Consider the following 14,091-nt stretch of genomic DNA (forward strand, 5'->3'; position numbering starts at 1 on the left):
CTAGGTGGAAGATTTTTTTATGAACTGAGTTTTTTATATTCTTCCAAATTCATATTGAAACCTTAACCCCTAATGTGATAGTATGTGAAGGTGAGGTCTTTGGGAAGCAATTATTAGATGAGGCCAAGAAGGTAAAGTCTCTGTGATGGCATAAGTGTCCTTAAAAGTAGAGGAAGAGAGATCAGAGCTGCCGTCTCTTCACCATGTGAGCACATGGTGATAAGGTAGCCACCTATAAGTCAGGAAGAACACCCTCAACATGAACTATAATCTTGGATTTCCCAGCATCCATAACCATGAGAAAGAAATGTCATTTAAGCTCTCCACTCTATAATATTTTGCTGTAGCGGCCAAACTGACTAAAATAATATTCTGTGCTGTTTACACAAGTCCTAATTTTTACAAGTTTGATTTACTTTTGCTCAATTTTTGATATTAAATAGAAAATTATATTTTAGTTTCAGGAGATTGAAGAGTGTTCCATGATTCCAAAATACACAATTTTGTATTTAAAGGTAATCACTCAACACTCTAATTCCATTTCTAATGTATATTATAACAAAGACTCTGTTTTGCCACATTAAGTATATACATATGTATTATATAATACACATACATCTATATAATACTACATAAGTGAATATGTTGTTATTTATGTTAGTTGAGAAAAAAGAGTTGATTAGCTGAGTGTTTCTTTCTTTCTTTTTTTTTTTTTTTTAAGACTAGGCTAATAATTATCCCTAAATATTTAAAGTGATGGAAAAAAGGAACCAGGACCATTTAGAGTGTGCATTTCTAGAAGAGAAATAGGTTATTTGACAGTAGATTTTCAGCAAGAACTTTTGGCAAACGCAGTTTTTACATTAACCTGGCAATTGGGGAGCTATTTTTCATTTTTAACCAGGAGAATTTTGACAAATGTTTGGGAAATATTTCCCTTCTTTGCTCAAGATTATATATAGCTATATCATAAAATATTTTATTCCTGTGAATAATTACTTCTTTTTTACTGAATTTCTCTAACACATAATATTAACGAATAGAAAGATGGAAATAAACACAATTAACTGAAGTAGTTAAGACCTAAAAATGTATATAGGGAAGTAGTACTTAAAATGACTCACTTAAAATCTAAGTGTGTTAGAAATTCTAGACTTAACATTAGAAATTTTCATTTTTATTGACCTATGTGATTGATAATTAAGTGTAAATAAAATACTATTCAGTAGTGTAAAAGTGATTCAATTTTATAGATGATACAGTTAGTATCATTTTGCATTTAAACAAAGTCTACTTTATCTATAACCAGAAAGGATAGACTTAGAATTTTCAAATTTTGTTTGATAAATTTTCTTTGTCATATTGACAATACTATAATTCTTAATATTCTTTTCACAATATATTTTTTGTATATTTTATTTATTTATTTTAGAGAGAGGGAGAGAGCATGTGTACAAGCACTTGAGTTGGGTAAGGGCCAGTGAAGGGAGAGAGAGGGCAAGAATCTGAAGCAGATTCTGTGCTAAGCACAGAGCCCCATGCAGGACTCGGTCTCACAATCCTAAGATCATGACCTGAGCTAAAACCAAGAGTCAGATGCTTAGCCAGCTGAGCCACCCAGACACCCCTCTTTTCACAATATTCTAAAAACCTAAAGCAGTCAAACCTAAGCACATTAGCCATATGTTTTAATGTTAAAATTTCAGTCTCATTGATTACTGTAAAATTTTTCATATACAAGCCATTTTTATATTCTGTTCATTCATAATATGGAAAATCTCTAAAGAAATGTTTGTAATTGGTGATAGATTGATATAAGTCAAGTTACTTTGTATTTAGAGCAATTCTATAGAAAAATTCTACGTAGTGTATATAGAACTGAATAAAATGCATTACTTCTGACATGACTTCTGACAGTTCTACAAAGAGCACAAAACTGTTAGATTGCATGTTAACCTGCTATACATACTGTAGAGTAAAAGCCAGAAATTCATTGGTTGGTAACTTCAGAAAACATTGATTTCTCATTAAGTGACCTTACTAATATAATTTTTAAAAATCTATTGGAGATAAGAACAGCAATCTTTCTTATTTTAGCTTACAGTGAAAAAATCAGAGAGAGCTCATTTCAAGTTATTTGTATATAATATATTGATTCTCATGTATTCAACAAATCACTGTAAATAAGTCACTATTTTAAAAAAACAGAATTACCTTTCAATTAGATTTCTATGTGCTGTTAATGCTTTGAAACAGGGGGCTTCACCCTGTGATGAAGATGGTAAATTAATGGACCTGATACAAACAATTTGGTTCTAAATGTTGATCCTTTAAAGTGTCGCTTCTGGCTAAAAGAAGTTAAAAATTTTCAAAGAGCAAACTTGACCCAAATGTAATCTTAACAATTTGTGAGAAAAGAAGTAATCTTGTCCCCCACCACACTTCCTTCCACTCTGACAGAATTATTTGATAAAAATAAAATCTAATTTTGACCCAGATTTAAAAGTTTCTAAGTCCCCCAAGTGAATCCCAAAACCCTCATGAAGTTTTTACTTTTCTTTACAGAAGAGAACAAAAAGGACAATGACAGAAGTTGTGTGTAAAACTGGGTATGTTTGGTTCACCAAATTACTGTTTTTATGTTATTTTCTACTTTTGTGATTATAAAATGACTTCTAAGGTTTTGAAATAATTGTGCTAATAAAGATTTTATTTACTAATTTTACTTGTAAAACTGCAATAGTGGCAGTCTTATAGGATTGCTCTCATCTTTTCATTTCTATTTTTTCTTTTTTAATATTTTTTAAACTTTCTTTTTTTTTTACTTTTATTTATATGTAAATTCAAATTGTTATTATCACCGGCCTAATGAATGAAAAGTCTCCAACATGATGAGCAAGGCCATATGTTTCCTCTTTTTTCCAGACCTTATTTTTCCAAACCTTTTCATAACCTCTAAGCAAATGTATACCATTCGACCATATCCAAATCTTACTCTTCTAAGTCTTTGTATTTGCCAAAGACTCTGCTTGTCAAAGTCACTTTGCCAAAAATGCACTCTGCTTGTCTCCTTCACACATAAATTTTTTAAAAAGGTGTAAATCATACTTCAAGACAATACCGTCTCAAATACATTTAACTATCCTTTCTCTCTACTTCCTTGGTATAGCCTGTGATTGCGCTTACACATTGCATTTTTATTTTTTATTATTTTGCATTGCAGTACTTTCGTGATTGCACTTAACACTTCGCATTATAATTTTTTAATATTCTTGTCTTCCATAACCCAGTGAGCTTCTTGAGAATTGGAACCATGCCTGATTCATCCTTGCATTTTCATTTCCTAGAGCATAATGTATCTGATAATTATTTAATTATAATTTCATGCATTAATTTCTGATTGATTGAATGAATGGATGATGAAGGAATGAATGAGTCATCATAGCTACCACCAGCTCTGTCAGAATTACCATAACTATAGCTTATTTGCTAATTGTACAAAGATGGGATTTAAAGGTTTATATTAATGGTCCAGATATTTTCAATTTTTTTTTTTTTTGCTTTATCATTTGTGGAGCTTTATAAAATCTGTGTTTGGTCCTTAGTCTTAGAGTCTGATGTGTTGTTTGGGGTGGGTCTGGTAATTATAAATGTTTTCCTTTATTTTAATTTTTACTCATGATTCTCGTGGGTAGTCATATTGAAAACAAGTTGAATCTTTAATTTCTAGAGTAAGTATGATAGTGTAATTGGCTTAATATTAGAAAATACAAATACAGATATATACACTCAGCTCATTGAAGTCTTTCAATACATTTCGACAAATCATAGAGTCTCAATATAATACTTATCCATACTTGCTTTCTATGTAATTTTATCCCACTCTACTTATAGCTACAGAATTTAGTATTAGAATTAGAACATTTGTTAACATTGAGGATATTAACACCCTGACCTTGAAAACTCGTCAGTAATGGACAAGATAACTAGTTTATATGATGGAGTTGGAGTCTACAGGTACAAATAAATTCTGCTTTGATGTTTGTGCTACAATATCTGTATTATGATTTAGGAAAATTTTGATATCTTTAGCTCAACCATAGCTTCACTTGTATAGGGAGTATTGCTGTTATTTGATTAATGTAGTGACAGTTTGTGGTTTCACTTTTTGAGAAGGACAGTAAAATAAGATTTAGTTGTAATGATATGTACAGTATAGAGTTTCATAAAACCTTATCTCATAAAATGTCTGAATAACTTTCTAAGGGGTAAGAAAGAAGAAAAAATAAGAATTTATGACAAAAATAATAAAGCAGGTTCTGCTATTGAAGGCCTGCTGGTACCGCTGGAACTCTAATAGTGTGCATTAAAGTGGGAACAATCTTGATGAAGCTGCCTATCTAATATTACTGTTCTTCTTACTTGATTTGTGGAATAGTATCTATAGAGATATGAGTTTCCTAACATCATTGTCGATATGATTATAGGCTTATGTGTCTTGGTTCTAAATCATCGTAGATAGTTACTGGACAATTCATAGAACAGATTATTTTATGCATAAAGCTTTTATGACTTTTACTGATATTTTGGCACTTAAAATGATATCCCCAAAGGTCAAACACATATATTAAAACAAAGCTTCAATAATTATCATAAACATTAATGGTAAATAGAACTACTATGTTAAATAACTAATATCAATCAATGTGAGTGTGTGATAGGGTTTTTTGTGCCTGTTCCTAGTTTATATTACATGTTACTACAGGTAGTGTGAATGATCATAATAAAATTTTTTTTTCTGTTCTTTGTGCAAGATCTTAGCATTCACTATGATGGAGCAGCTTATTATAAAATTTTTAGAGGGTTCCCCCCCCCATTCGTATATAGCAGTGTGCAGAAGCACTGTTATTTGGTTGTGCTCATTTTCAGTTTTTTGAGGCCCCATAGGAAGGGCTGTTTATAACTGAAAGGTCCTGATTACACCAAGGGAAGGTGAGGAAGCTGATGACATCAGATTCTCCCTCCCAAATCATTTACCCTAGCCACCTCTTAGGCACTGCTGACTGACTTTGGAAAAGCATGTCACAGGGACTGACATTCTCTGTCATTGTAAAGAAAGAGGGAAATTTAATTGAGAAGAAAGAATTTCTGTATGTTGCAATGGGCTTCCCCTTTAACCTTTGATATTGTTACAAACATTGTGTAATGTAAACTATGTAGGTTAGAAGTGCATTGTATTGCTGAGGTTTTTCTTACAGCTTCTTGGACTTTTTATTTTATTTTTTTAAACAAAGATGTCTGAGAGTTGGGTGTGGTGAATTTTGAAGATGAAATATGAAAAAAAGAGTAGAACTCTAGATCTAAGCCAATGAACAATTCCAACAATTTTGGCAATAAACAATCATAAACTTCTTAGTCATTTCAGAAGTGTAACAAGGGATATACACACAAAAATCTGCTGTCACAATGACAATTTCATATCTGGGGGCTTTTCCTGGGCCAATAATCCAGGTCTCCAATTTTGCTGTGTGTCTTCTGTGGCAAATAAACTAAAAAATGCAGAAATGGCTCCAGCAAAATTAAAAATATACTTCATTACAAGTCATAGCCTTTTGAAACTTAAAGAATGCTGATTATTTTAAATGGACACTAAAATCACAAAACAAACTAGTTTTCATTTTAAAAAGTCACATTAATCAAAAAGTTTTAGGAAGCAAATTATTTAGAAACAAAACTTATTGCCAGAGATGGAAAAGTCAAACAGTAGGTGAGAACCTAGTAATGCCAGTATGTAAAATTATAGTGATTAAAATGTTAGGACAAGATACAGTATGAGAATTTGGAAAGGTTTCACTCTCAGACAGTATGATAATAGACATATTAATATCATGTCACATCATGCTGAAGAAGTTTTGTGTAATAATCTGAAAAACAACAGCTCCTTTACCAGGTTGATGAATTTTGAGATTTCCCTAGTAAATGTCATGCTGTAGCATTTATATGATATGAGAATGATGGTAAGATTCAAGAATTTTTTTTCTACTGCAAAGAGCAGATTGGTATGAGCAAAGGCCAAAAAGCTTTTAATGTCTTTCCTCTTATCCACAAACAGAACGTCTGTCTTGGAGGAAGTGTGTTGACATCTATGCTGATGATGCCTTTTATCAACGCTTGATTCTAGAGAGGGTTTATATCTCTTTAAATGAAAGAAAATCCTGATGTAACCACAATACTTTTTTTTTTTTTATCAAGAAATGCTGTAAACAAACATTCTTGGAGGTGAAATTAAAAAATATATATACATATATACATATATATATATGTGTATATATATATATATATATATATATATATATATATAAATGAATGATACTACAAAAATACTTCATTAAACAAAAACCATGGTGTGCCTGGGTGGCTCAGTGGGTTAAAGCCTCTGCCTTCGGCTCAGGTCATGATCTCAGGGTCCTGGGATCGAGCCCCACGTTGGGCTCTCTGCTCAGCAGGGAGTCTGCTTCCCTTTCTCTCTCTCTGCCTGCTTCTCTGCCTACTTGTGATCTCTGTCTGTCAAATAAATAAATAAAATCTTTAAAAAAACAAACAAACAAACAAACAAAAAACAGTTAACTTGAGATTATTTTAAAAACGTGTACACCTGGTCAAAGAACACATAAATCTGCTACATGAAGAAATCTGGTGGTTAGTAGAGGAACAGTTCTCAGCAAGGTGTTGCAGCAGATAGGTGAGTTGGACGAGGGGCCTCAAGAAAGTTGTAGACTGAATCAGTGGAGAATTTCAAAATAGAGAAAAGCTGCTAAACCCAATCTACTTAGTAGATGTTATTTCCACACGCTGACCAGTTTAACAGGTCTTTGTGAGATCTGGCAGAAAATGTTGTAAATGAAAACTGATTAAAAAAAAAAAAAAACTGCAAAAGGAAATTAAAGTGTTTCCACTCCTGCTAGGACTTGAGTATATGAAAGGAAATCAACAAAGCTCAGTTGTTATTGAAAGCCACCTGGAAGAGTCCTAGGATAGAAGGGAACAGGGTGTTCTCTCTCTTTGAATGCAAAGGTATGAAAGATTCACTTTTCTGAATCCTTTGGTCAGACTGAGAATTAGACACTGAAAGGACAGGAGGAACTTTGTGAGCTGCAGGTTGATCACAGAGTAAAGATGAAATTTGCTGATCTGCTCCTACACAGGTTCTAGAATGCTGTGAAAGGGGAATTTTGACATGCACAAGAATGCAGTGAATATTTTCCTGTAGTTTTCAGCATCTTACATCTGTGAACAGGCATTTTCTGTTTTAACAAGCATAAAGACCAAGGAAAGAAATGACCTTATTTCTGTTCTCTGTGCTTTTATAAGTTCTACCTAGAATTCAATATTTGTGCATCCAAAAAACAAGGACAGGTTTTATAATAAAAAAGTAAGTTTCATTTAATAATAACACCTTTTATACATATAGAGGTCCATGAAAGACATTAGGAAACCAACTCATATGCCTAATAATTTAGTAGCTCCTAGGATTATATTTGAAGCTGATCATGTTACTCAGTAGGAAAATATTTTTTTAAAGTCTTTTGTAAAATTATGTCTTAGACTATATTTTTATTGATAGTGCCTCAGTTTTTTTGTAGTTTTATTACTCAGCATATAAATAAAATTTCATGTTATAAATAAAATTGATTACAATAAACTCCACCTTTATATAAATGATATCTATCAAGTTTGAGTTTAGGAAAATATAAATCTTCTCTTGGCTTAAGTGTGTTATTTAAACAAATTTATTATATTTGCATAATGAGTTTTTTAAACTTAAAAAAAAAGTATTTTTTAGCTCTAAATAGGGGTAAAACAGTCTAACAAATATTACAAACCACATCTCTCATATAAGATGCCATATACCACATCATTAAAATCTTATAGTGTAAAAATTTGTTACAGTACTTTAAGACCTACTTGGATAAGGTTTTTTTTTTTTTTTTTTTTTTTTTTTTTTTTTTTTTTTAAAAAGAATCATGTAAGCAATTAAAAGGAAAAGAAGCAATTGAAACTAGAGTTTCTTTTCTTGGCACCACGGCCATACACTTGACTATTGAACAACACTGAGAGTTAAGGGGGTCAACCCTTGTGCAATTGAAAATCTGGATACAATTCTTGAGTCCTCCAGAATTTAACTACTTCCAGACTGCCATTGACTAGAAACCTTAGTAATAATATAAACAGTTGATTAACATATATTTTGTATATGCATTATATAGTGTATTTCTACAATAAAATAAGGTAGAGAAAACAAAATGCTATTAAGAAAATCTTAAAGAAGAGAAAATGCATTTACAGTACTTTACTACATTTATTGGAAAAAAAAATCTGTGTATAACTGGACCCACGCAATTCAAACCTATGTCATTCAGGGTTTAACTATCTATTTTGTAGAGAGGAATAACCACACAAAAAGACAAACCTAACAAATAGGCCAAAATTGTATTAATTTTCTATCAGGGTGTAACATGTGAAGACAAACTTAGTGACTTGAAAAAAAAAAATCTGTTTACTAATTGTATGAGTCAGATATCCAGTGTAGTGGAATTGAATTTTATGTCTAGGGCCTTACAAGGCTAAAATCAAGGTGTCCACAAATTCCTTTCTGCAAAAGAATCCTCTTCCAGGTTCATTCTTACTGTCAGAATTCATTTCTGTGGTGTTGTGTGACCAAGGTCCCTTTTTCCTTGTTAGAAAGTGTCCTTGTAGACACTTTCAGCTCCTAGAGACTGAACTCAAGTTCTTTCATGTGGTCCTGCCATCTTCAAAGTCAAGAACAGTGCATTGAATCCCCCATGTACTTTAAAGATCTGACTCCCTCCTCTGCTCTTATCTGGAGAAAATTCTGCTTTCCAGGAACTCACCTGATCAGGCCAGACTGCCCAGATAATCCTCATATTTAGAAGTCATGTGATTTGAATTTTCATTTCATCTACAAAATTCTCCCACACCAGTGGAAGCTCCACTAGTGTTTAATTGAATAATTAAGTGATAGGAATCTAAAATGTTTTAAATTGAGTGATAGGTACTAAACTTATGCTGTAAATGTGAATTGTTTGAACTACATTAAAATGAGGTCATATTGGAGTAGGGTGGGCTGTTAATACAATATGACTGGTATTCTTATAAGAAGAGTGAAATTTGGACACAGAGACACACAGGGATCATACCCATATGAATGTTAAGGATGCCTGTCATCACCAAAAGCAAGGACTGAGGCATAGAACAGACTCCTTCAGAGCCGTAAAAAAGAATGAATCTTATTAATACTTTAGTTTTGGACTTTTAGCTTTCAAAACTGTGAAATAATATATCTCTGTTCTTTTAAGTCACCCAGTTTGAAACACTTTTGTTATAGCAACTCTAGAAATCTGATACAAATTCAAAATAATTTTATGTTTTTTATGATGAACTTTATGACTTGACCCTACCCTATCCTTCCATTCATTTTCACCATGAATATTGCCTTTCTGTATGAAATTTATTTTGGTTTTCAGGTAAACCCAGACATTTTTCCCTCTGAAGGCTTTTGATACTCTGTTTTCTAAAAAGTTTTTTTTTTCCCCACACTCCAAATCTTACATTCGTTTATTTTATTAGTCTGTTACTATAATGCTAATCTTACTTTAGAACAATTAAATAAAACATGTGCTAGGATTAAGACTACAGTTAACCCCTGAACAATATAAGTTTGAATTGTCTGGGTCTGTTCATATATAGATTTATTTTGGTAAGTACGCTATAACACTATAAATGTATTTTCTTTTCTTTATGATTTTCTTTTTTAAACTTTTTCTTTTTTTAAATTTTTTCCCTTATGATTTTCTTAATAACATTTTTCTCTATCTTACTTTATATAAGAATAAAGTACATAATAAATACAACATACAAAATATGTGTTAATTGACTATTCATGGTATCAGGAAGGTTTTCAGTCAACAGCGGTCTATGAGTAGTTAAGTTTTGGGGGAATCAAAAGTTATATGCAGATTTTTCAACTGTGCAGGGGTCTGTTCCCCAACCTATGTGTTGTTCATGAGTCAACTGTACTTTAGCTCATGCCAGTGGTCTAGGGTTGAAAAAATTTAGTGCTATTAGAAACCAAAAAAAGGTTCTTACTAGAAGCCTAAAGAATATGGAATAATTTCAAGAAAAGTTAAGTCTAGAAATATAAATGTAATTTCCGCTTTCATGTTTTAATAAATAAACTTTCTATCCACTTGAGTGCAATGTCTTGAGGAAATAGGTCATTTTTTAACCTCTAATACGTAGCAGTTCCTATTTGTAATAGCTCTTCAATAAAGATTTGTTAAATTGATAATTACACAAGTGAATGAATTAATGAGTGATACTGTCTTCTATTATACGTTTTTTCCTGTCATTGAGAAATAACATCATGATAAATAATTATATTAACCGTGAATAAATATTTATATTGAATATAATGCTAATTCTCATTTAAAAGGTACCTCAGTTATATGGCCAATAAGTCTTAATAAAATGCATATTTAAGAAATAAAAATATGTTTCAATATCTTTAATTATTAAATGCAAATAGATAAATCTTGGAACACTATATCAAAAACTAATGAGGTTTTATATGGTGACTAACATAACACAATAAAAAATGCAAATATGTTTTTATTTCTGGGCTTAAGAAGCATAGGTTCTTTGTTAAATGTTATATTAGTAACCTTGGCAGCTATTACCAATAGGATTTAAATATTCAAACTATTAATTCATGCTACACATATAAAATTATAAAACAGAAAAATAACCTAGAATTGGCAGAGTGATTTTCTGCTTCATGTTTCTTTCCCTTAGATTTAGAATGAAATTTGATGAGATTTGGAGAACGGGCAAAGTTTCTGACAGATCACAAATAACTGAATGATTCTATATATTTCTAAAATTATTTTCCTATTTTTACAATTTTCTATCACTTGAACTTGCTAAACTTTCTCTAGATATCTGCACTCACCAGGAATTTTTTGCAAATTGTTATCATATCTTTGGATATATCCATCTTTGCTAACTGATGGAACAGTAAGTTCTGAAATTTCCAATTATCATATAAAAATTGAAGCTCATCTTAACGTCTCCTGAGTCATGTAGTAGTTTGGCAGCCAGTCAATGCCCTACATATTGACAAATTGGCTAAAAACCATTCTGAATGTTTAACTATTTACTTTCTGGTTTCTTATAAATTACCTGTAAGTATTGCTTAAAAAAGATATATTAATTGAAATAAAAAAACTGATTTGATGCTGTATTTCAACTAATATACATTTCAGTAAAGCAAACTCTATTACAGCAGTATTAATTTAGCTTATTTTTACTACTTTTCATTGAAAGACAAATCAGCTGCTTTAATATTTATATAAATTGTATTGTACTTTAAAATAGTGTAAACTGATTTGAAATATTTTTGGTAAAGGTATATTTGTTAAGTTTTCAAAAAAAGTACCTAGAATAGCCAGAAAAAAACAATAGGAAAAGAAAATAAGTTTGGAGGTTTTATAAGTTATTTGATTCAAGACTTTATAAAAAAGCTATAGCAATTAAGATGATGTGGTAATGACTTGAGGATAATAAAAAATATATTAATGAAACTGATAGAAAGTTTGGAAAGGACCCACACATAAATGGTCAAGTGATTTTCAGCAATGTTGAAGTACCAAAGCACTTCCATGGTGAAACAAAATTCTTTTCAATAAATTGCACTAGAAAAATGGCTATCCCCATGAAAGAAAGAAAGGAAGGAAGGAAGGAACTGGTTCCTGTCTTATACCACAAGTAAAATTTATTTTGAGGTTGATCAAGACTGATCATATATGTATGATCCTGTATATAACTACATATTGTAGTTACATATATGTAATACATATACATAATTACATATTGATCATATAGGTAAATGAAAAAGTAAGAACCTTGAAACCAGCAGAATATCAAATGGGTCAACATCTTTGTGTTTTGGAGAGAGTAAATATTTCATAGATTGAGACACAAAATGCATGAACCATTAAAGAAAATGTTATTTCTGTCTAATATATTAAAAGGAAATCCCAGTGTCTTTACTTACCAAAATTTATGTGCTATTATCAATCTTGATATAATCTTTGTAAACTACTAAATTTACTTTGAGCGTTATTTTCAATTAACCATGAAACCTTAATTCTGTTTCAATCTATATACTATGCCTGAGTCAACTCAATTTGTGTGTAGAGAAAATAGCTCTGGAATACATTCTACATGGACTATCACAATCTCTTCTACTCAAAAATGATTTTTCTGTTGCTTGGCATAGGAATTCACATTCCTAAACTTTATGTAAAATTTCTGGTTTTAATGTAATGTACATGAATTCAATTAGAAGCTAAAGAATTGTTCTAGGGGTGCCTGAGTGGCTCAGTGGGTTAAGCCTCTGCCTTCAGCTCAGGTCATGATCCCAGGGTCCTGGGATCAAGCCCCACATCAGGCTCTCTGCTCAGCGGGGAGCCTGCTTCCCTCTTTCTCTGTCTGCCTCTCTGCCTACTTGTGATCTCTGTCTGTCAAATAAATAAACAAAATCTTTTTTTTTTTTTTAAAGATTTTATGTATTTATTTGACAGAGAGAAATCACAAGTAGACGGAGAGGTAGGCAGAGAGAGAGAGAGGGAGCAGGCTCCCCGCTGAGCAGAGAGCCCAATGCGGGACTCGATCCTAGGACCCTGAGATCATGACCTGAGCCGAAGGCAGCGGCTTAACCCACTGAGCCACCCAGGCGCCCCATAAACAAAATCTTAAAAACAAAAACAAACAACAAAAAAAAAACTCCCTTAAAAAAAAAAAAAAAAAAAAGAATTGTTCTAGGAAGTCTGGATCATTTCATATGAGAAAATAAAAAGGAACCTGAGTAGAAAAGGAAATGGGGTGACCAAATGTAGTTAATGAGGGAGGAGATAAATGCCTACTTTCATTTATATTTGTGTTAAACAAGATGAGTTTATTTTGTCATTACAAAATTAAGGAGAGTCTGGATAAAATAAAGAAGAATAAAAATCAAAGTGTGGGTAGGAATTAGGTGCTTTATAGAGGCAAGCAGAAAGCAAAACAAATTAAAGGTATTCAAAAGCTGAAGGGAAAAAGAAATGATAAAGAGTTGGAAAATGAGGTGACTTGAGAAATACATGCTTTGTTCAAGATCAAGAAAATCATTTCCTTTTTTTTGATCATTTCAAAAGACTTAGAAATCCATATTTTTAGCAGAATAACAATAAATTAGATTTTTGAACCTGACTTGCCTTTATTTATTTATTTTTTTTAATCCTACATGGACTAGTGGTACCTGGCTGGCTCAGTCAGTAGAGCATGGAACTCTTGACCTCAGAGTCATGAGCTCAAGCTCCATGTTGGGTGGAGTTTACTTTAAAAAAAAAAAAAAAAAAGTGAATCTTAAGTGGACTAAAAATATTTCTTAGCTCCGGATCATGGGACACTATTAGATCTGAATGCATCCAAAAGATTACAAAGCATTATTCATGTTAAATAATACAATTGTATGTGTGTATATAATGTTTTTTCCAATTTTTCAAATGTTTATAGAAGTTCTTGGATTTAATTAAAGAAATTCATGTAATGCATTATTGAATGCATAGGAGTTCTTGTCAGTAAGTGTCAATTAGCTACCATTAAATGTGAGTTTTCTTTTTTTAAATGTAAAGAGGGAAGAATTCTTATATTCGTAGGATTCTACTGATACATATAATTATAAGCCTTTAGAACTGGAAACATCTATACTTTGATCTTACATCTGAGGAGACTGAGACCTATTGAAGTTCAGAGACCAAAGACCCAAATGCGGTAATTAGAGAGTTTACCTTAACCTTCCACTGAGTGATAGAGGAAACAGACTGTCAGCCAATGAAAGTTATATATAAAGTATTTGTTTCATATGGTCTGTGTGTTTTCATGAATTTTTAAAGCAAAAAAATATACTCTAGTGTGTGTGTGTGTGTATATATATATATATATAGAGAGAGAAAGTATTTAGATAGTTAG

The sequence above is a fragment of the Mustela lutreola genome, chromosome 1, assembly GCF_030435805.1.
Source record: "Mustela lutreola isolate mMusLut2 chromosome 1, mMusLut2.pri, whole genome shotgun sequence".
NCBI classification, from domain to species: domain Eukaryota; kingdom Metazoa; phylum Chordata; class Mammalia; order Carnivora; family Mustelidae; genus Mustela; species Mustela lutreola.